General features: G+C 41.3%; 1 protein-coding gene across 1 annotated transcript in view; it reads right to left on the bottom strand.

Annotated features, from left to right (window-relative positions):
• The window catches only part of rerea (arginine-glutamic acid dipeptide (RE) repeats a), a 437,497-nt gene extending 429,485 nt beyond the window's left edge, over positions 1-8,012 (bottom strand). Inside the window, 1 exon segment of the mRNA XM_052039130.1 lies at positions 7,745-8,012. The gene's annotated coding sequence lies outside the window, so the exon portion shown is untranslated.
• Between the last annotated feature and the right edge of the window lie 17,528 nt (positions 8,013-25,540).

Below are 25,540 nucleotides of genomic sequence, written 5' to 3'. Positions count from 1 at the left end.
GGGCATTTTCCCTTCACATTCATAAGAACACTTCTATTATAAAACGAGGCAATTTCACAAACAAGAGCATGCCACCAACTGTTCGGTGTTCAGCTTATGCTGTCTCCAAGCATAAAGATTAATGAAGACAACCTCGACTGGCAATAGTTCCAATCCTATATCTTTAAGAAACAAAGCAGTCTCAATAAATGATCCTCTGTAAATAAACACAAATGTTGACTTAGACCATTTTTTACAAGTAGATTATATGCACTAGATGAATGGATCTGTTTACAATAGATATGTTATCATGTCTCCCTAGATGTGCATGGTTCAGGGAAGTCAATCACATAAAAGCTCAGAAAGCAGGGTATAAATACTTTAAATATTCTACTTGCAGATAAATACTTAAAATCCTTACATGCAGCTCAAGTTGCATTCTTTTAAATGCTCAGCTCAAAATGCTTTAACGTTTGCATGCAAAAACACATTACAGTACCATACTTGATTACAAGCTATTAACTTGTACTGACAATGTGTTTTTAGAGGGGTGTTAGGCTGTGCAGATTTAACCAGCATATCAAAGATGTATAATTTGGCAGCTGGAATTGTACTTATCTATTCTTCCTACGTGCCTCTGGCCAAGTACCTCCAGATTTATGCAATCTAAAGATTATCTGCGTTTGCGCACAAACAATAGGAATGTCAAACCCTTCCTACACATTCATGCAAAACCTAAAACACAAGCTGTATTTTCCATGAAACAACAGATGGCCAGGGACCAATTCCTAAGGTGCGTGCAGTTGCTCACTGGTTTTAGGCTTGCATGTACACAAACTGCAAAATGGCTCAGACACATAGACAAGACAAAGAAAATAACTTGGAATGTATTAACTACTGTTTCTGGCAACTAACCATTTATTTGTCTGTAATACCTCATGAATGAAAAAACAAACAAAACTGTTCAAATACCTAGCTCTTGCTTGTGAAAAGTTATAATTTAAAATCACTTACAAAAAAATACTGGATGCCTTTAATCATTTTTGAGATGATAACTAGTTAAACAGGAAGCAGAAAGGCAAACTGCCCATTTTAAATGAAAACTGCACATACATTTAATATGAAGTCAGACTTCCATATTTAAAAGATCGAGGCAACACTGAAAGTGTGTGATTTTATATTAAAGGTTACACACCATCCACAATCAGAAATGTCTATAAACATCACCGCACAGAAAAATTGCTTTTCTCCATTTACCTCAAAATGTAATGCAATCACTGTATCTCACTCTTTTGGGAGCAGTCATCCAGAAAGCCATCAAAGTACGCAGAAACTATACTAACTTCACAAAGTGGAAAACCTGAATTTAAGTAAGGAACACTCTACTTCATTGGATCAAGCCACTGTTTGTGCTGTGACGTTACAAATTTCTTCATTCGTTTCAATGGCAGCGATGTCTCTAGAATTTAACAATCTCAGCCACCTTTGAGTAATTGCTACACTATGAAATTTTTAAAAATGCTATCAAAATGCATGTATTTTTAAACTCATCAGTACCAACCATCAACAATGACATTATTAGTATAATGCAGGGTATATAAAAATCCCTTAATTTACATTACCACTAAAAATTCTATTTTCTCCTTTGTCACAAGCTGATAAATGATGGGTGTTCAAAATAAGGCAGCAAGTGAGGCTGGTTGGGCTATGAATTCGGAGTAAATATCAAAAACACCTCATTATGGGTAACCAACATGACTTAATTACATTAGGAGGAAGCACAATGTTGATCGGGATAAACTTTAAAGTTTATGCAGTTTTATAACATTCTGGTTAGGCCACATCTGGAGTAATGGATTCAATTCTGGTCACCCCATTACAGGAAGGATGTGGAGGCTTTGGAGAGGGGGCAGAAAAGGTTTACCAGGATGCTGCGTGGATTAGAGGGCATGTGCAAAAAGGAGGGGTTGGACAAACTTGGGCTGTTTTCTCTGGAGCAGCAGAGGCTGAGGGAGACCTGATAGAAGTTTATAAGCTTATGAGAGGCATAGATAGAGTAGACAGCCAGTATCTTTTTCCGAGGGTCGAAAAGTCTAATACTAAAGGGCATGCATTTAAGGTGAGGGGGGTAAGTTCAAAGGAGATATGCGGGGCAAATTTTATTTTACACAGAGAACAGTAGGTGCCTAGAATGCACTGCCAGGGGTGGGGGTGGAGGCAAATATGATAGAGGTGTTCAAGAGGCTCTTAGATAAGCCCATGAATAGGCAGAGGATGGAGGGATATGTATGGACATCGGCACAACATTGTGGGCCGAAGGGCCTGTTCCTGTGCTGTACAGTCTATGTTCTACATATCATAAAAGGAGAATGTCCCAGAGCTTAGGACCTGGGCAGTTGACAGCATGGCCACCAATAGTCAAGCAATGAAAGTCAGGGCAATGTAATAGGTTGGAATAATAGAACTGGGGGAGAATAGTTATCTCAGAGTTATACGGCTGAAGCAGGCACAGAGATGAGGAGGGACAAGACATGATGAGGCCTTAAAACGGATCAGGATTTTTAAATTAAAGGCAAGCCAGCCAAGGTATGGATGCAACTCAGCAGACATGGCGGTTAGGGTGAATAGGATTTTGTGCACATTTGCACACAGACAACAATGTTAAATTAGCTCATGTTTATGGTGGTAATAAGTTCACTTCCTGAAATTCATGAATGAATGCAGTATTTCTGATAATCCAGCAGCTTTTATGTTTATTTTCTCTAATATTAATAAAAAAATAAGAGTTCAATTAAACTGCCACAGTGGGATTTGAACACAGTCTCTGGATTATTAGCCCAGCAACATACTCACTAAAGTTTTGTTTTGAAACTGTCCTAGAACATAGAACAGCATAGCACAGTACAGGGCCTTCGGCCCACAATGTTGTGCCAACCTTTAAACCTTGCCTAAGACTATCTAACCCCTTCCTCCCATATATCCCCTCTATTTTAAATTCCTCCATATGCTTATCTAGTAATCTCTTGAATTTGACCAAATTTCAGTTTGTCCTCATTTCAGTTTCTCAGTTTAGTTTATCTATTTCCTAGCTTTACTTTACAAATCTGTAACTTATTTTTTGCATGCTCTCTAAATTGGCTAAGCTGTACACAGGCCACATCCAGGTTAAGAACGCTCAACCTATGGACACCCCCTACATATGAACGAGCTCCCACTATGTTATTAGACTCAAAAAGTCCCATGTACGTACATATGTTTGTTCCTACGAACGGCAGAACTAGTTTCCTCCCTCGCTCCATTTCGAGTAATTATTCTTTGTTATTAATCTTATGTGCTTTTGATGCCATTCATTACAATATTGTGGAGGTACAGTTACCATATCAAGTGATTTTTGTGGATTTTCCGACTTATGGTCAAAATCGTCTTAAAGACGTCTGTAAAAACGGAACCCATTCGTTACCCAGGGATGGTCTGTACTCATGGAGAAAGACCAGTAATGAGCAAAACACAGGATTAATATTTTCCACTGTACTTCTCTATTACATCTACAACCCCTGTAAGGAAGAATTTACAAAAGCAATTTCATTCATACATTGCACAATGTTAATACATATTACTGGATTTTATTTTGCATTTAGATAATGAGTATCAACATTTTATTCATATCATTCATGACCTCAAATTACAGACACATTTTTAACAGTAATAATTGCAACCACATCCATATTTTACATTCCAGTTCCACAGCATATTAAAGATCCTGTAAAATGTTTACTCAATTTAACCAAAAAGGCCTGGATAGGAAACATTGAATTTTGTTAATTGTGATCAAAAGAACTTGGGATAGCAATATTTTGTTTGTCGAAGAACAGAGAGAAGTTAAAGAATCTTTACAAACAGGTTGGCTATGCCATAGCTCTGTACCTGTACAACTGAAGGTAATGCATGCAAATCATCCTTCATACAAAATTAAATTCCAGCTCACTACAGTTAAAGTCGCTCTCTGAATCTCCCCATAAAACAGAAATCTGTGGTGATTGTCTATGACCTTCCCCATATTCAAATAACTCATTCAAACCACAAAGGGTTTTGCTGGTACGTTTTTGATCATTTTATAAATACACAGGGAAGTTATGTTTTAAAGTAACGTGCTCATGGTGTCTTTAACTCATTTTGGAAACTTAGTTGTGGGGAGGGAAATGCAGTAAGAAGAGTGAAAGAGAAAAAGAAAAATCTTTTCAGATGGTTTAGCGTATATGCTAACTGTGTTAGCTGAACATGTAGGACCACCAACACTGAAGAAGATTACAGAAAAGGAAAAAACAATCAGGAATCTCACCTTAATTTAAGTCCAATGTCCCAAGCTGCAGTGTACATTGCTGATGTCAGGCACAAAGAGGACCAAGCTCAACTGGGGTGCCTCCAAAATTCAAATATCTGACACCATCAAGTTCCATGAACAAACAAAAAGGTACCTGGAGTTCATCTGATGGAACTGAAGGGATCAGATCAATGCTTTCAGGAAATGAAGGAAGAAAATTGGCCAAGAAAGAAAATCATAAGGTCTTATACAGCACCTCAAACGTGCTCCACCAAATGGCTATTTATTAAGTAATATATAGTTGCCATGGGGGAATTTGTCCTTTATGGCAGGTCACTGTCATAAAATACATACATTAGATCTTTCACCATGACAGCTGCTGTGCCCCTCATTCCACTGCAGCCATCAAAAAAAACAGCAGTAGACAATAGGTTCAACAGCACTATAACCACCAGCAAGTACAAGAAAATAGCTACCGCAAAAACAGCTGTGTTGGAGTAAGTTACAGACTGTAACCCAATCTTGGGGGTTTGAGTCAGTTGATGTTCACAAACCACTGAACTCCGCTCTCACAGTTTATGAAAGCTGAACCCCTTGATTGTATTACATCCTGGCAACACACGAGCACTCAGTTTCACCGTGATTGTGGTACACATCTTGAAATGTGCAAAGCCTCTGTTTACATATAGATAGCATTCAAGTTTAGTATCAGCTCTTAAAGCATTAGTCACAGCATTTTGTCATTGTCACTGCTGGAATTCCTGTTTATTCAGTAAGTAGGAGTTACATCTGTTCTACAATTTGCAGAACGACTTTTGTTTTGAAGAAGAAATTTGATGTAAAAAAACACGATGGTACAATGCTATCATACTTTATGTACATATTTTCAAGTATGCTAGCCAATGCTATTCTGATCTATGCAATTTTACATGCAATGCCAAAATTAAGCCATCTTCAGAAAGAGGCATATTTACACTCAACAATCAAAATGTTCAATAACCACAGTGAAGTACACACAATTCACATGCACATCTCAATTCATGACCTATACACAGTATCATACAGTACAAAAGACTAATTGTTGCAATTTTCTTCACACAATAATAAACCAAATGCTGATTCCTTAACAGAAATCTAATTAAAATAATTTCTGTAACAAAGAACTACAAAAAAAGCATACACAGAAGCTCTCCACAGACTGAGGTTGAAAAAAAACTGCTGTTCCTAATCTTCTCAGTGACCCTGCAAATTACAATCTTGGCTAATTTCTTTGGACTTCAGCTCCAGTCCAAGATCTATCATCATAACAAGCCTGTTTATATTTATAAAAAGTCATTATTTAGACTGAAAGAAATGAACAATGTTCACATTGCCACATTAACAAAAAACAACCACCATGTTCCAATTTTTGTTCCAGTCAGCTAACATGGGCAAGACAATCCACTTAAGGCCTAATCTACCAAAGTAACACCAAATCCAATCCTCAAACATTTTGCCAAGCTTGTAACCCTGCACTCATCACCTCTGAGATCTTAAATGCAGAAGAGGTTAAGGCGGAAGCAAAATTAACAGTCCATTTCTCAGGCAGTAATGGAAACACAATGCAAGTATTAAATATTAGTCCAGGATTGAGAAACCACAACAGAAAGAAACCAAACACCTCCACAAGCGACATTCCTGCACCAATCAAACCCATACTTATTCTGATAGATATATAATAAAATCTAACAGTGAGGAAAAGGACCCCACACTGAGGATGGGGCAGGAGGAGATGTTAAAAGGGTTTCAAAGCTGAAGAACAAAATCAGAAAAAAAGTCTGAGAAATATACCGCAAGGGAGAAGTGTGGAAGGGCAGGTGGGAACAAGAGGAGCTAAGTGATCACACGCGTCTCTCTGAATGAGTGTGAATGAGAATCAGTGCGTGCAGGCATCGACAGAAGTAAGCGTGCGTGAATCAGTTTGAGTGTGCATGAAACAGAGCAAATTAATGAGTGCAAGTGGTGGCTGTGCACACAAGCACGTATATACATGTCCAATCGAAGATCCATGCATGTAATCGAGCACACAAATGAGTCCAAAGGGAACAAGTGCAAGTGTGTCCAAAGGAATGAGCGTGTTTGTGCAAGTGAACAAGTGTGAGTGTGTCAGTGCGAATGTGTATGTAAAAGTATGCACACAAGAGCATGGGTGAATGTGTGTGAATGAGAGCACGTGAGCAAGTGCACAAGTGTGCTAGTACGAGAGTGCACGAATGACCTCGCAAGTGCAAATGGGTGCTTCAATGAGTGCAGGTGTGTTAACGAGTGAGACAGTTTATTTCACAGAGTGTGAATTTGTGTGAAGAAGTGAATAGGAGCATCTCTACAAAGGAGTGAATGAATTACATATGAGTGAATGCATCTCTGTGTGTGAGTGAACACATGCAAGCCTGTGCACATGTGAATGCATGCTCCTGAGTGAATGAGTGCATGCACACACGCAAGTGAATATGTGTGTGTGTTCAGTGGGTGCGTACAAGTGAATGTGTTCACAGTGTGCACACGTGAATGAGTGTTCAGTGTGCACACAAGCGAATGGGTGTGAATGTTTCTGTATGAGAGTGCATTCATGAGGGAGACTGCGTTTATCTACGTGATTGTGTTTTTGCGCAATCATTTTTTGTCCATCTGACTGTGATCATTGGCATGACTATGTCTGTCCGCACGATCGTTTGTGCACGCTTGTGTTCTGCACTTAACTACATTGGTCCACGCAACACTGTTCACACACGCTATTGTGTTCGTCTGTGCAATTGTGTTTGTGCACGACCGCTTATCCACATGACTCTGTCCATGCATGTGATTGTACGTGTGATCACACTTGTGTGCACGATTGCGTTAGTGTGGCTAATCAGTTTGTCCGTGCAACTATTTTTGTTCGCGTGATTGTATTTGTGTGTGATTGTTCATCCCCATGACTCAGCTCATGCACGTGATTGCGTTTGTCCACATGATCGTTTACATACATGTTTGCATTTGTCCACCTGACTGCATTAGTCCACATGACCATGTTCGTGTGCACGGTTGTATCTGCAGTTGCGACCGTATCTGTCCCTGTGACCATCCCATGAACAAGTGTGTACAAACATAACTGTACAAACATAACTGTGAAAGTGTGCATGCACGCAAATAAGTGAGTGTGTGCACATCTGCATGTATATGAATGAGAAGGTGTGTGTGTGTGTGTGTGTGTGTGTGTGTGTATACATTCGTGTGTCTGGGAGTGTCCGTGGGTGAGTTGTGCCTTTGTGTCTGAGTGTGTAGACTGTTTGCACGTCTCTGCGCTGTGTGTGTGTGTGTGTGTGTTTGGGTGCTGGGGAGGGGGAAGGTGAAGTTGCTGAGTACCAGTCCCAGACACGATGCAGCAACAACAACACACATGCAACCTTCCAGCCCCTTCCTTACCTTCCGTCCCTCTACCACATGAATGCTGAGGCTGCCTGCAGTTTCACAAGGAAGAGAAGGGGAAGAGTTGGTGGGGATTGCATCTGAATCCTCTCTCCCTGTGTCCCGGGCTAATCTCCCTCTCTGCCTCTCTCCTGCTTTGCCCCTTCCCTCTGGCGTTGCTCTCCTCCGGCTGCCCGCGAACAATGCCGCGCTCTGCGAGGGCTGGCTGGTCTTTTTGTTGAGGGAGACGGCAGGTTTCAGAGAGTGAGGACCAGAGCCCAGGGTAACACAGTAACCACAGGACACCGCGCACCCGACAGTAACCGTCGCGCTCATTGGCCCACGCTCGCCGCCTGCCCCCGCGCCCGCCAATCAGCGCCAAGGAGAAAGAGGACTGAATTGATTTAAAAGCTCTGGGTCCACAAACAATGTTCCAGTGGGGTGGGAGAGGCTGCGGGTCTGTCTGTGCTCCGGGAGGGAGGCAAGGGTTAAACCAGCAGCTCGGGGCTGCACATACTGGGGTTAAACGAATCTTGGACTGGAAATACTGGGGTCTGGGGCTGCAAGTACTGTGTTTTAGCTGGGATTTGAGGCTGTAAATTCTGGAGTTTGGGGTCTGGGGCTGGAAATACTGGGGTTAAACTGGGTTCTGGCGCTGGAAATACTGTTTTAGCTGGGATTTGAGGCTGCAAATACTGGAGTTAAATTGGGATCTGGGGTTGGAAATACTGGGGTTAAACTGGGATCTGGGGCTGCAAGTACTGTGTTTTAAACTGGGATTTGAGGTTGCAAATACTGGAGTTAAATTGGGATCTGGGGTTGGAAATACTGGGATTTGGGGCTGCAAGTACTGTGTTTTAGCTGGGGTTTGGGGTCTGGGGCTGGAAATACTGGGGTTAAACTGGGTTCTGGGGCTGGAAATACTGCCTTAGCTGGGATTTGAGGCTGCAAATACTGGAGTTAAATTGGGATCTGGGGTTGGAAATACTGGGGTTAAACTGGGATCTGGGGCTGGAAATACTGTTTTAGCTGGGATTTGAGGCTGCAAATACTGGAGTTAAATTGGGATCTGGGGTTGGAAATACTGGGGTTAAACTGGGATTTGGGGCTGCAAGTACTGTGTTTTAGCTGGGATTTGGGGCTGTAAATGTTGGAGCTTGGGGTCTGGGGCTGTAAATACTGGGGTTAAACTGGGTTCTTGGAATGGAAATACTGTGATTAAGCTGGGATCTAGGGCTGGAAGTTCTGGGGTGAAGCTGGGATCTAGGGCTGGAAGTTCTGGGGTGAAGCTGGGATCTGGGCTGGAAGTTCTGGGGTGAAGCTGGGATCTGGGGCTGGAAGTTCTGGGGTTAAATTGGGATCTGGAGGCTGGAAATACTGGGGTTAAATTGAGAATGTGTATTGCAAATGCTGGAGTAAATCTTGGTTCTGGCGCTGCAAATATTGGATTTTAATTGTGATCTAGAGCTACAAATATCTGGATTAAATCCTACACCAGAGGTTACAGAAACTAAGGTCAGACTGGGAATTGGAGTTGGAAATACAGGAGTTAAACTGCGAGCTGGGACTGCAAATTCTGGGGTTAAATTGAGATCTAGGGTTGCAAATATTGGGATTCAATTGTGATCAAAGGCGACAAATATCTGGATTAAACTATACACTAGAGGTTGTAGACACCCGGGTTAAACTAGGAACTAGAGTTGGAAATACAGGAGTTCAACCAGGAGCTCGTAAATGACAACTCCCAGTTTAATGGCAGCATAATGATTAAACAAAAAACTAGAGGGGTTAAACTGGAAAATGGGGAGAGCAGGTTATGGAATTGGACCAAGAGCCGGAGGCTGCAGAAACAAGGGTAGAACTGTAAGGGATATAAATGAAATACTGTCGTTAAACCAGGAAACGGAGGCTGCCAAAATGGGCTTCAACCAGGAGATAGAGGCTGTATATACTAGGATTGCAACCGGGAAGTCACAGATTATGGAGTTAAGTAGAAACTTGATGGTGTAAATATCAGGAATATGGCAGTTGGATTTTGCAAATACTGGGATTAAATAGTAAACCAGATGCTGAAAATACTGGTTAAGGAGAGGATGGTCTCAATTTCCCACATTGAAAGTCATTTGGTGTAGCTTATTTTCTCATTTAAACTGTCATTTCCAAATTCTCATCGGTACAACTTCCCTTTTTTTAAAAAACATGTTTATGGAATGTGGGTTTCACAAGAATAGCAATTATCATCCCTTCCTGACTGTCTGACAATTTGATGGAAAGGCTGGGCATCCTGCAGCAGGTGATTCACCTCCTGACACCCCAAAGTGTTTCGACCACTTACAAGACAAGTCCGGAGTGTGATGGAACACTCTTCACTTGCCTGGCTGAGTACAGCTCCAACCACCAGCTTGAATGGCACCCTGTCCACCACTATAAACATTAATTTCCTCTACCATCATTGCACAGTGTCTGCAGCGTGTACTATCTACAAATGCACTGCGATTTACTCACCTGTACTATTCTGACCTAAATCCATGACCTCTATCACCAAAGAGCACAAGGACAACAGGCTTAAGGGAACACCACCACCACCAGGTCCCTTGAGTCACATTCTGTCATGGACCATCATGCTGCAACTGTACAAGTCATTGGTCAAACCACACTTGGAGTATTGTGTGCAGTTCTGGTCACCCAGCTGTATGAAGGATGTCATTAAAGCTCAAAAAAGTGCAGAAAAGATTCACAGGGATGTTACTGGGACTGGAGGGCTTGAGTTATAAGGAGAGACTGGATAGGCTGGGACTTTTTTCCCTGGAGTGTAGGAGACTGAGGGATGACCTTACAAAGGTAAATAAAATCATTAGGGGTATAGATAGGGTGGATGGTCACAGTCTTTTCTCCCCCCAAAGTAAGAGAGTCTAAAACAAGAGGCCGTAGATTTAAGGTGAGAGGGGAAAGATTTAAAAGGAACCAGAGGGGAAACTTTACCACACACAGGGTGGTGGGTATATAGAATGAAGCTGCCAGCGGAAGTGGTAGAGGCGGGTACAATTACAATGTTTAAAAGATGTTCAGACAGGTACAAGGATTGAAAAGGTTTTGAGGGACATGGGCCAACACAGGAAAATGGAAATAGCTAAGACAGACATTTTGGTCAGCATGGACAAGCTGGGCCAAAGGGTCTGTTTCCTTGCTGTGTAGGAAATATATTGCCTCTTCTTCATCACTGAGTCAAAATGCTAGAATTCCTTCCCCAACTGTACTATGGGAGTACCTTAACCAGAAGATCTCCAGTGCGCAAGACAACTCATCGCCACCTTTTCAAGGGCAACTAGGACAACAATAAATGATGGCCTCACCAGTGATGCCCTCGTCCTGCAAATTAATGTTAAAAATTGTGCAGAAACAACCATAGACAGCGCAGTGGCACAGCTGGTATAGCTGCTGCCTCACAGCTCCAGTGACCTGAGTCTAATGCTGACCTCCAGTGCGGTATGTGACTACATGGGTTTCCCCCAGCTGCTCCAGTTTCCTCCCTCATCCCAAAGATGTGCAGGTCAGCAGGCTAATTGGCCTCTGTAAATTGCCTTTAGTGCATAAATAAATGGTAGAATCTGGAAGGGATTTGATGGAAATGCATGCGGAATAAAATGGGTTAGGGTAGGATTAGAGCAAAAATGGATGCTTGATGGTCAGTGCAGACCCAGTGAGCCAAGGGACCTGTTTCTATGCAGTGTGACTTTATAGCAAGAGCAGGTCCCTCAACTCCTTCCACCGATTCTGGCATTCGGTTAGATCCCAGCAAGGTGCACCTTCCCAATTTGGTTCTATGTCCCTTTCTTCCATGGATGAAAGTAACTTGTGTTACCTGTGTAGTCATACCGCTGCACGCAGCCTGTTTTCGCCTTTTGTACTGTATGTTTCAGCCACTTTCTTACCAGTATGCTGTACCCACCCTTACCATCTTATTATCACCTATGCTTAAAACCCATGCCTAACAAGAAAATTCTAGCAGTCTCATTGTTATTTTTTTTAAATAGCCCTAGCCTCGACAGTTTTTGAATAACAACTTTCCATGACGCTGTTGAAGAAAGGCTTTCTGACACCACCCTTGCAGATCCTAGTTCTAATTCTAAGTTTGTGCCCCATTGTCCTGGACTCTCCCACCAGAGCAAATAACTTCTCTCTTTTTATCCTATTAAATCATTTAATCATTTTAAATGCCTGTTTGATCTCTCCCTAACCTTTCACCGTCTTCTGAATTTGTATTGCCTTTGATGCAAAACCAATACATCTTGGAGTGTAAAAGATGAATGGGGAGGAGGGGGATAGTTCTACAATAAACCATTATTGGAGAAGTAAAGACGGAGTGAAGCAAGGCCTAAGAGTAGTCTATAAATGAGAGGGAGTATTCTAAACGTGAGACACTGAGGGACAGTAGGAAAATGGAGTGCATTGTGAATGTGGGATGTATTTTGCATCAGGAGGAGATGACAATGTATTAACTGTATTGGAAGTTAGAAGGATGCGGAAAAGAGGGAATCTATAGATTAACTGTACTTAAATTTCCAGAAGGCATTTGATAAGATGCCACATCAAAAATTACTGAAGAAAATAAAATTCATGGTGTGGGAGGTAACTTATTCATTATCAAGATCTGGGCATCGCTGGTGGGGTTAACATTTATTGCCCATCCCTAATTACTCTTGAGAAGGTGGTGGTGAGAGACCTTCTTGAACCGCTGTGATCCTTCCGGTGAGTGACTCACTTTCTGTCACCTCAATGCCTGTTCACTAACTACAAGGACCAAGTCAGAGCACAGTGGCAGAGGGAATCGTAGTATAGTGTGGTGGATAGGGTGCCAATCAAATGGGCTGTTTTGTCCCAGGCTTCTTCTGATTTGTTGCAGCTGCACTCATCCTGGCAAGTGGTTAGTACCCTTTCACACTCCTGACTTGGTCCTTGTAGTTAATGGAAAGGCATTGAGGTGACAGGAAGTGAGTCACTCACCACAAGATACTTAACCTCAGTATTTATGAGGCTGGTCTAGTTGAATTTCTTGTCAATTGTGACTTTCAGGGTACTGATGGTGGGGGACAGAGTGATAATAATGCCACCTCTTGTTGGAGACTGTCATTGTCTGGTACCTTGTGGCATGAATGTTACTTATCAGCCTATACGTGAATGTTGCTTAGGTCTTGTTGCATGCAGGCATGGACTGTTTCATCTGCTGAAATACTACCCTGAGGAACTCCTGCAGTGATGCCCTGAGGCTGGGAAGATATTCTTTTGTGTGAGGTATGACTCCAACCACTGGAGTCTTTTTGACGCTCATTGGCTTCAGTTACTAGGGTGCCTTGATGTCACATTCAGTCAAAAACTGTCTTGATATCAAAGACAGTCCAACCTGCAAACACTCCCTCTTCACCCACAACCTTTGGTATTGAGTTCTTTGGTCCATTTTTGGATCAAAGCTGCTTTGAGGTCTGGAGCTGAGTGGTCCTGGCAAAATCTAAACTGAGGAGGTTATTGGTGACTTGATAGCACCATCAAAGACGTCTACCATCACATTGCTGATAATTGAGAATAGATTGGTTAGGCAGTAATTAGACATATTGAAATTGTCCTGCTTTGTCTTGTGAACAGAGCATGGATGGAAGATTGGCTGGCTAGCATGAAATAGAGAACAGACATAAAATAGTCTCTCCCCATTGGAAAGATGTAGCAAATGACATGCCAAAGGGATCAATGCTGGGGCCTCGACATTTTACAATTTTTGTAATAGCTTAGCTGAAGACATCAAAGGTTGCTAATTTTGCTGATGACACAAAGATAGGTAGGAAAGTAAGTTGTGAAGAGGCCATAAGGAGACTACAAAGAGAGATAGATTGGATAAGTAACTGGACAAATGGAGAAAATGTGAAATTGTCCACTTTGGTAGGCAAAATAAAATAGATGCATATTTTCTAAATGGGAAGAGACTGCAGAACTCTGAGATGCAGTGGGATTTGGATGTCCACGTACATGACTCTCAAAAAGCTAGTGTGCAGTTACAACAAAGTATTAGGAACTCAACAGAAAGTTATCGTTTATATCCAGGAGAATTGAATACAAAAATAGGGAGGTTAAGCTTCAGTTATAGAGGGACCACATGTGAATTACTTTGTACAGTATTACTCACCTTATTTAACAAAGGATAATGATGCATTGGAAGCAGCTTACAGAAGTTTTATTTGACTAATAACTGGAATTGGCAGATAGTCTTAAGAAGAAAGGTTAGGTAGGCTATGTTTTAATCCATTGGAGTATAGAAGGATAAGACAGAACTGAGCTGAAACATAAAAGATCCTGGGGCATCTTGATGGGGTGGATGTGGGGAGAATATCTCCCCTCTGGGAGAATGTAGAATTAGAGGTCACTGTTTAAAAATAAAAGGTCATTCACTTAAGACAAAGATGATGTGAATTTTTTTTTCTCTCGGAGGGTTGTGAATCCTAGGAAGAATCATCTTTGACTATTGTTAATGCAAAGATGGACAGATTCTTGACAAACAAAGAACGATGGGTGAAAGGTTATTGTGGATAGATCAGCTGTGGTTTTATTAAATGGCAGAGCAAGCTTAAGGGATTGAGTAGTCGACTCCTACTCCTAATTCGTATGTTGTATACCCCTGAGAGACAACGAAGGAAGTTATCAGACTAATGAAGCCTAAAGGCAATAGGGATGAGAATGTGTTTCAAATGGTAGTGGAAGGAAGATCAGGATAAAGGTGAACAACATTACATAGTAAATCATTCAGGGGTTACAGGGTTTGGTAGCAGTGGGGTTAATTTACTGTTTTGATATCCAGAAACTCAAGTGTTGATCTGGAGATATGAGTTCAAATCCCACCATGGCAGCTGGGAAATTTAAGTCCAAGTAATTAAATAAATCTGGAATTTAAAAAGCTATTATCAGTAATGGTAACCATGAAACAACTAGATTGTTATAAAAACCCATCTGGTTCGCCAATGTCATTCAGGGAGGGAAATCTGTCATCCTTACTTGCTTTAGTCTATTTGTGTCTCAGACTCACTCTCAAATAATTGACTCATTTCAGGGCAATTAGAGGTGGACAATAAATGTGGCACCTGCCGTGAATGAACAACTGACTGAACTAAGTCTAGATCTGTCCTTGACTGAATGCTGTACTCATACATGAGGCTTATCGGAAAGATGCTGGGTAGCGTTAGGGCTTGTTGGCCTCTCTTGTACTGCGGTCTTCAAGGAAATTGTAAAATCTTTGCCCTTGCCAAAGCTGACCGCTAAAGCATCTGAGCTTGTTGCCTCAGTACCACACTAGATTGCATGCTCATGCAAGGAACCATCAGGGAAGGAAGATGTACTTCATGACAGATACAGAAGTTCACTTATTCTAAGTCCATCAGCATGTGGCAGACAACTAGAAAAGTTTCAGCAGTGTAATCTTTTGCCAGATAATTCCTTAAAGGAGTCCATCAGAAAAAATCAACTCAGATTTTAATGAAAGGTTAAATGCATTCCTATTTCCAATATTGCTGCCTTTACTGTTAAGTTTTTTGGAGTTTCTGTTTTTATTTCAGATTTCCAGCATCTGCAATATCTTTCTTTTAGAATTTTAAAATACTCTTTTTTGACCTTGGGATGTGCCAAAGTGATTCATGTACAATAAATTATTTTGTGTAATCTTTGTTCTTATGTGACTGAACACAGCAGACCACTTGTGCATAGCAAGATCCCATAAACATAAAATGAGATTATGCACCAATTAATGTTCACTAGTGGTGTTAAACAGAACAGATCAGTGGGATAATTCCTCTCCTCTTCAGAATGTGCCACTCAATCTTTTACCTGACAGATCAATTTACCATCTCATCCAACGATAGCATCTTAGATAATGCAATACTATCCCCCTTATTTTCTTTAATGCCAGACTTCACTATGAGCTAAATAAATAAAAGACTGAGAGACAAACAACAGGAGTTAACAATGTTACCTGTTTGAATAGAAACATGGCAATTAGTCTGAAACAAAATGTTTTAGAATTGGAAAAGTTAATGATATACAGCATTTCTGAAGCAAGATGGCTGTAATTATGTCTGCCTCAGGAAAATTTTGGTTTCCATTTCACATCACAGTCAATTCACTGCTACATCTTTAACTTGCATATTTGATGTGATAACAACAGAACTTCACTGGTCTCACTGGTATGTAAAAATATGAATTCTCCTCTCAAGAAACTGTTGTTTAAATTGTGTTTGGCATATATGTTATCGTATATTCATTCTGATTATTGGAAGTTTCAGATTTCCTAAGGTTTCAAAATACATCTGTAGAAACATTCATAATGTGTTTGTACATTTAAGTAAAAAGCATAGCCATGGTTTAATACCTGCTACAACTCCATTTGACAAGAATGTGAAATTTTCAATGTAAGAATTGAATAGAAGAAGGAATAGATCAAATGACCCCTCAAGCTTGCTCTGCCATTCAGTGAGGTGAAGTCTACAGTTCTGTCTAATCTCCACATTCCCCAGTTCCTGAAGTGTCTACAAACCTATTGATATCAGGGCTTGAATTTTCAACTCTAACTGATTAAAAACAATCCAAAGACCTACCTGGAAAAATGTTTTATTATTTTCCATTAATAAAGCTCCATGCCAGAAATAAATACCGATCATGCAGAATTTACATTTTAACCCATTTTCCTTTAAGTACACCCCACAAATGCTAGTAAATTCACTGACCAATCCCATCTGCCTGGTCAGACGTGTGATACGGTAAAAAGGTCAGAAGGACTAAAGCGCTTGTGGAAATGGAGCAGAACACAAATGGTGCCAGTGATTGCATGAGAGAAAACTAAAATGTTGTCAAAAAACAGCTTGAACTGGTTTGTAATTATTACTAATTGACTAGTGAGACTAAAAGTTGGTGTATCTCAAATGCAGTTATTTCTAATAAATGAAAATATACAAATTTTGCCAAATACTTAAACGTTAAATGAGACATTCCCAAACTGAACCAAAAAATAATCTTAATATAGCCAACAAATAAGCATCCATAGCCTTTAGTTTTTAATGTGAGGAAAACATGTTTGTTTTCAACACTGTCTTTATAACACTATTAGCCAGTTAAGACAATAGCAATCTCAGTTAAACTCTATTCAGTTGGGAGATATAGACTTGCAATCAGTTCTTACCACAACCACTTGAGACTCTTATGCCTCAAGGCACCTTCAGCAACCTGCAGACAGTGTTGTTCCCCTAGGAAACAAGACACAGAGAAGCCTTTTATAAACATAATGCAACTCAATCTTAAGTGCTAAGAATATTTTTTTAAGAGGGTGGGGGAATAGTTTGAACCATAGTTACTTTCACTAATATTTCTTTTACATTGTCTTCTCACATCACTAAACAAGTTTAATTCTTTCTTAACTCCTAAGATGTACCACTGTGTGCAGAAAAGCTTCTTGGTACAGGCACATTGCAAGCTCCAGGGAGCAAAGGGTGCCAAATAGCAGATGCTGTTTAGTTGGTAAAAGCTCATTAAAACAGGCAATATTAGTCTTTGGTTTTATTTTTGAATGTACTTCCAATTTTAATTTGCCTCATTCTGTTTAACAGAGCATGTAACCAATTGTGCCATAAATCATGAAAACTGTGTACAGGGAATTTATCTATCAGTTCATGATTGTGTTGTATTTGGGGATAAGGAGGATGTTAATGTGTTTTGTTAGTGTATTGGATTCTTAAGTAGCTCTGATTATAGAGATTTGATAGAGGTGTGCAAGATCATAGTTTCGGTCCACCATGTCTGTGGCAGCTGCAAAGCACAACCTAACCCCACCTTCCAGCACCAGGTCTGCATCCCATCAGATCACAGCTCTTCAAGTACAATCCAGCAATCTGTCCTCATAACTACAATTTTCCAATCCTAGAAAAATCCTCATTAATCTGCTCTACACCCACACCTGTCCGATCACATCTTTCATGAAATCGAGACTTGATTGAGGTGTATAAGATCATGACGGGTTTAAGTGGGGTTCATAGAGAGAAGCTGTTCCTAGGTTCAAGGGGATACATACTTAAAATGATGGCAAAAGATAGTGTAGCAGTTAGCGTAATGCTTTACAGTGACAGCGACCAAGGTTCAATTCCGGCTGCTGTCTCTAAGGAGTTTGTACCTTTTCCCCGTGTCTGCGTGGGTTTCCTCCGGGTGCTCCGGTTTCCTCCCACATTCCAAAAGACGTGCAGGTTAGGAAGTTGTGGGCATGCTATGTTGGCGCTGGAAGCGTGGCAACACTTGCGGGCTGCCCCCAGAACACTCTACGCAAAAGATGCATTTCACAGTGTGTTTCGATGTACATGTGACTAATAAAGAAATCTTATTTTAAAAGATACAGGGTGGATATGAGGAATTTTTTTTAAAAGAGGGTAGGGCTGATCTGGACAATGCGGATGGGGGAAACAGATGATCAGAGCTTTCAATAGGGAGTTCGATAGGTTCTTGAGGAAAAGTAATTGCAGGGCTGGCAGCAAAGGGGGCTAAGTGGTTTACTCTAGAAAGATCTGGCATGGACTTGAAGGGTCACGTGGTCTTCTTTTGTTTTGTAACAATTTTATGATTCTATGTTTTTAAAAAAAGCTGACAAAATTATATACATATCTTGCATGAAACACTTAGAAGATACAAGATCTGGCAATGTTTACACTGGAAAAATCAAGGTTTAGAGGCAGCTTTGATTTTAGATTATGAAAGTTTTTGATAAGGCAGGTTGTGAGGGGTGACTTCATTGTGTTGGAGAATCAGTGATGATTTAAAATTTAGCAGGACAGGAGGGAGAAACAGAGTTAATGTTGTACATCGACACTTCAGAGTGATTCCTTCCCTTGCCTTTGTGGTATTCCGGGTTGTCCGGGGCCATTCCCATGTACTAATATTCCATTTGTCCTGTCCAATATTTACCCTTCAACTGACATCATTAAAACAGATTGTCAGCTAACTACGAAATTTAATTAATTGGCTACAAAGCAGTTTGAGGTGCTTGAACACAAGACATGAGTTGTCATTCAAATGCAGATGCAATGCGTCTGCAGTTTTTTTTGCTTTTAGATGAATTTGAAATTGTTGCATGGAATCTGATGAGAAATGCCTTTAGGCTGAGGTTTAATGGAGCATGGAATAGTTTGTTGTAGGAAGTAGTTGTAACAGAGAGCAGCTCACCATGGACTGGTGAAGTAATACCATGAAATAATAAACATTTTATGCAGAGGAAGGTATAGACCATGGGGAAAGAGTGAGATATTGGAATTTACTCCAGTTCTCTCCAGTAAAGGCAAAATGAGCCAACAAATTCTTCACTGCTAACTTGTACGCCCATAAAACCAACAATATAGCTCATACTGACTTGGCAAAAATATTTCCCATTTCAAAGAAAATTTAGTCCAAGAGTATAATAAACTGAATATTAAAAACACAGGAAATAAAAGCAGGGAAAGGTCATACTGTTCCTCAAGCCCATTCCACTACTCAAGGAGATCATGGTTAATCTCATATTTCCTTATGTCAGAGGAGGAGATTTTTTGGCGCATTGATAAGATATTTTTATTAGTCACATGTACATCGAAACACAGTGAAATACATCTTTTGCGTAGAATGTTCTGGGGGCAGCCCACAAGTGTCGCCACGCCTCCGGCGCCAGCATAGCACGCCCACAACTTCCTAACACTTATGTCTTTGGAATGTGGGAGGAGACCAGAACACCCAAAGGAAACCCACGCAGACACGGGGAGAACATACAAACTCCTTACAGACAGCGGCCAGAATTGAACGCGGGTCGCTGGCGCTGTAATAGCGTTACGCTAACCGCTACACTACCATCAATGCTAGATGCAATCTGATTAACCTCATTGCCCCACTTATCTTATTCATGTGTCCATCAACTCCCCTCCTGATTTTCCTGCCACCCACCTACATTGGGTACAATTTACAGTGGCCAGTTAACCTTCCAACCAGCGTGTTTTTGGGATGCAGCAGGAAACAGGAGCACTCAGGGAAAACACACATGATCACAGGGAGGTTGTGAAAACTCCACGCAGACAGTACCTGAGACCAGGATCAAACCCAGGTCGATGGTGCTATGAGGCTACCTGCTGTGTCACTTTGTATCTTTCCTGTGCAATCCCCATTTCTCTTGATTCCTTCAGATTTCCTTGACTGAAATGTAGGAATGGGATGGGATGTAAGTGATGGTCATTCCCTAGGATACAGAAGAAAATTTCAGTGTGGCTCCATTTGACATTTGTAGTCACTTCTGTAACTCTCAGGCCAATAATATTTCAGTACAGGGACTATACAACGGGACAGGCCATCGTTGTTTATTGTGAAGCAGTACGTGGATTCAAGGAATGCCCACTGAAGCCAATTAACCAGGTCCTTGATTACCTCACCCATAGAAGACAGAGGGTGGTTGTAGACGGAGCGTATTCTGACTGGAGGTCGGTGACCAGTGGTGTTCCGCAGGGATCTGTTCTGGGACCCCTGCTCAATGTGACTTCTATAAATGACTTGGATGAGGATGTGGAAGGGTGGGTTAGTAAGTTTGCAGATGACGTGAAGGTTGGTGGTGTTGTGGATAGTGTAGAAGGTTGCTGTAGGTTACCACAGGATACTGATAGGATGCAGATCTGGGCTGAGAAGTGGCAGATAGAGTTCAACCAGGAAAAGTGCAAAGTGATACACTTTGGAAGATCAAATTTGAAGTCAGAATACAAGGTTAATGGCAGGACTCTCAGCAGTGTGGAGGAACAGAGGGATCTTGGGGTCCATGTCCATAGATCCCGAGGTTGCCACGCAGGTTGATAGGGTTGTTAAGAAGGCGTATGGTGTGTTGGCCTTCATTAGTCGGGGTATTGAGTTCAAGAGTTGCCAGGTAATGTTGCAGCTCTATAGAACTCTGGTTAGACCACACTTGGAGTATTGTGTTCAGTTCTGGTCACCTCATTATAGGAAGGATGTGGAAGCTTTAGAGAAGGTGCAGAGGAGATTTACCAGGATGCTGCCTGGATTGGAGAGCATGTCTTATGAGGATCGATTAAGTGAGCTAGGGCTTATTCTCTTTGGAGAAAAGGCAGATGACAGGTGACTTGTTAGAGGTGTACCAGATGATAAGAGGCATAGATCGAGTGGACAGTCAGAGACTTTTTCCCCAGGGTGAAAATGGCTCACACGAGCGGGTATAATTTTAAGGTGATTGGAGGAAGGTATAGGGGGGATGTCAGAGGCAATTTTTCTTTTTTTTTTAAAAACCACAGAGAGTGGTGGGTGCGTGGAACACACTGCCAGCAGAGGTGGTGGAGGCAGATACATTAGGGGCATTTAAGAGACTCTTAGATAGACACATGAATGATAGAAAAATGGGGGGGCTATGTGGGAGGGAAGGGTTAGATAGACCTTAGAGCAGGATAAAATGTCGGCACAACATCGTGGGCCGAAGGGCCTGTACTGTGCTGTAATGTTCTACGTTCTATATACCCCTTTCCATTCTTTCTCCACTGTTTCCTCATTGTTAGATCTACCCATTGATAAAGACCCATCAAGGGAACAAATGCTGCATTTAATTGGAACACTAAAAGGCCTTTTATATTATTTCAACATGCCTGCATCTATAGAGCCCTTTAATGTAGAAAAACATTAAAGCCTCTTCATCACTACATTGTTGAGAAACAGGCATACTACAGGACTCTACTATCCAATAGAATTATGATAAAATACACACACACACACACACACAAACATGAATACAGAGAAACAGCATGTTCCATGATTAAAAATATATTACAACATATAATTGCATTTTATTACAGGAAGCACAGGAGCAAAGTTTCACACTGCAGGATCCCTCAAACGCCAGTGAGATAAGCAACTAGACAGAGACAGAAATTAAGTAAGTGGAAGGGGGTGGAGGGTTGCAAGTGGTCGATGGGCAATGTACACACTGAACCAAAGGAAATATCAGGAAATGCAAGAAAAACTGGATAAAAGGGATGGGTAAAAGTTTGGATCTCTCTTCTTAAAAATTCTATTGATTCTAGTTCAACTAGTAAGTGGAAATCAAAAAATCTGCAAATGCTGGAAATCTAAGATAAAAGCAAAAAATGCTACAAATACTCCACAGGTACTCAGCAGCACAGATGTGGCCTGACCTGCTGAGTATTTCCAGCATTTTCTGCTTCTGTTGAACTGTTAAATTTTAAGTGTGAGATTGATATTTTTTAGGGCATTAAGGGATGTAGGGAAAGACTGTTGGAAAGAGTTAGTTTGCAGATTAGGTCTGATTCCATTGAAGGAGGGAATGGACTGGAGGACATTCCCAAAATGTATTCATCCATGTGACATGGACATCATTGCCTACAGCTCTTCAGGTCATAGCTCTTCAAGTACATATCCAAGTGCTGTTTAACTGTGACAAGGGCTTCTGGCTCTCCCACCCTTCTGGACCCTCACCACCCTCTGAGGAAGCAGTTAATAGTCAACCATCTGGAGATAAATCTGGAGCAAGTAAACAATATATTTAGATCCTCCCACACACACCCAAACCCCCCCCCCCCCCCCAGTCCACTGTCACTCAGTTTCTTTCCCCTAACCCACCTACTCCAGCTGCCCATCAGCCACACACTCCCCCCCCCACCCCACTGGGGGGCACTGTTCCCACCTGCCCATCCCAACTCCCTTCTCCGGTCCACCACCTATCACCTCCCACCCTCTGTCACTACTTCCACCCTCTGTCACTACTTCCACCCTTCCCTCGCCCACCTACCTGTCCTACCGAGTTCCTCTAGCAGTTTGATTTTTTGCAGCTAACTTCCTTCCCTGAAGGACTGTGGTGAATGAAATGTGTTTTAACAACAATCCACTGGTTTCATGATTACTGTTAATGAGACTAATATTGTTTTAATCCCAGATTTACTTAATTACTTGAATTTAAATTTCCCAGCTACCATGACTTCAGATCAAGGGTTCAGAACTTTTGGTGCTTGTCCAGTAACTTAATCAGCACATAATCATGTGCTGAATGGTCTATTTCTGTTCCACTGTTTTCAGAGCAACACACGCAAAATGCTGGAGGAACTCAGCGGGTCAGGCAGTATCTATGGAGGGAAATAAACAGTTGACGTTTCAGGTCGAGGCCCTTCATCAGGACAGGAAAGGAAGAGGGCAGAAATCAAAGAGTCTTAAGGATGGAACAGTTCAGGAGGGAATGCCAGACTGTAGAAGTATTTGTTACTTAAAGCATGGTGGACAAAGGGAGACCAGTGCACAATGGGCTGGGGAGAGGGACAGAAGATCATGAGAGAGGATGTATAACAAGACAAGGTTAGAGATATATGGAAGGTCGAGGCCTTGGAATGTTTAATAGCCAGGTATTGGCACATATCTGGCAGTCTTATCATCAGGGTCACATTACAACACAAACTTACCTTGTTCTGCTTCAACAGACTTGTGCTTTATTCTGGATTTTACAAGCTGATGCTAGTTTAACAGGTTTTACCTCTGACTGGCACCTATTGGAAAACAGTATCGTATGGGAATGTAAACAGTTCCAGGAAAGTGAGGCACCTGCTCTCCTGAACCTGAAGCAAGACATGGTCCAGGCTCCAGCCTTCACCCTGCGGGATTTTAGCTTTGCTGGATGTCCCTCCTTTTTTACATCAGCGGTTAGATCTGATCCTTCAGGACAATCAGAAGAAGAGTGGGGAGTTTTGCAAATCCTGTATTGAGACCAGATGAACAATCTGTCTGGTTACTCATCTCATTCCTGTGGAAACTTGCACCTGTTCTACTAGAAATTGCACTTACACTCTGTGATGGAACATGTTACTTTCTCTGTGTCCATAAGTGTGCTTATACCGTGGTCCTCACAAACAGTAGCGTCAGGTGGTGTGCTTGCTTTTCAAACACGTATCACCTCCACAGTCATTCCATTTGGACAAGAGCTTAGAGACTCAACATGTAAATAATTAGTGTGCTTGCTCGTAAATTAACCCCTGCCTCTTTGGATATTTATTTGCTGTGTCTCAATGCATTCGAGAAGACATTACACACTCATAGAAAATACTACAGTACAGCCCTTCAGCCCACGATGTTTGTATCAACCACGATACCAAATTAAACTAAACCTGTCTGCCTGCAAATGAACCACATCTCTCCATTCATGTGCCAGTCCAAATGCCTCTTAAATGTCACTATTGTATCTGCGTCCACCACCACCCCTGGCAGCACATTCCAGGCACCCACCGCTCTCTGTGTAAAAAACTTACTCCGAACATCTCCTTTGAACTTTTCTCCTCTCTCATTGGCTACTTTTGGTGCCCTGAACACATTAAATAAAGTGTAATATAAACACAGGTTACTTTTCTCTTCTGAAGAAGCACATGAGAAAAATTCCAAACCATCTGAACCCTGGGCTCACCAGCACTACACAGCTTGGATTGAGAATTCACCTCATGTAGAAGTCCAAATGTGAACTCACATTGTATATCAGAGCAGCAACACATTCACCACCAACTACACAGCCCATTTTAGGTCATCTTAAAGAGTCTTCCTACATTTTCAATCAGGTAAGGATTACTGAAGTACTCATTCATTGCAATAAGGCTTAATAACATTCCTGCCAGGATCACTTAGCACAGCACAGCTCCCATCTCTGCCCTCTGATTTAAATCATTATCTTACCCTCCTTACCCTTACTCTGTAAAAGATTTTGAAACAGAATACCAGGGCTGTATTAAATTTGAAAGAAGTTCATTGAATATAACCATAACTCTGCAGCACAACACGAAGGATTCAGAAGTGAACCTGTTTTAAAAGACTCCACCTGTCTATAGACCAATTTAATGCAGTCCCAATGGTGATCGTGCCCCACAGGTGTCACTGGAGATATTTGAACTCTCACCTCAGTTGCTTTTAATGCAGAGTGAAAATTTTCAGCCTTGGGCTATCTTCAGGCACAGATTTAGCAAAAATGGATCAAATTAGACCAGATAACAAGACGGTTGAACGCTGATAAACCTCAGACTATTCTGCCTTGAGTGCACTGCATGAATCAGACTCTTATAAACCAACCAATGGATAAGTCCATTGAATCAAGCATTCAACAACACAGCTGTATTTTCTACCCCTCTAATTCCTACAATGATTTACGACCTGTAAAGCAATTGCTGTCTTCAGGTTAGTTTGGAAAAGGATAAATTATTTTAATCTCCAGAGAATTAGAAATCTCTCTTAAGAATCATTTAGTACTTGGATGAAACATTGTGCTCCAAATATTGTTCTTGAATCAGGAATTCTACATGATAGAAATGAAGGATTGTTTTGGCACAAGTTTGGATCACCAGCTATACTTGTCACTTAAGGAAATATATATTTACAATCCATTTTCTGATTAAGTAAGGAAGAAATATGACTCTGAATGTATTAATAATTAAGATGTTGGGTCAGGATCAATTTTAACTTTGGCAATAAAGTGAAGGGAGAAATATCATTTCAGCTGCCTGTTGTACAATGAGCTGAAAGAAATGAAAGACTGGAGATGAAAATTATGCAGGGTACAGGACGTTAGTGAGGTAGTCACTTGCGTCTTTCCAGTCCATTGTGGTTCTGCAGAGTGCAATAGAGCCTGACCACCCAACTTGACCACAATAGACCTGACTATACGTGTAGGGTTATCTTCGGGTTGGGCCTTGGTTCTGCAGAAACACTTGCATCTGGTTTGAGTCAGGTCACGCTGTGCCAAGACGGCTC

Source organism: Pristis pectinata, chromosome 26 (assembly GCF_009764475.1).
Source record: "Pristis pectinata isolate sPriPec2 chromosome 26, sPriPec2.1.pri, whole genome shotgun sequence".
NCBI classification, from domain to species: Eukaryota; Metazoa; Chordata; class Chondrichthyes; order Rhinopristiformes; family Pristidae; genus Pristis; species Pristis pectinata.
Note: the sequence above shows the minus strand (reverse complement) of the source record. Positions and strands in the feature narration are given on the sequence as shown.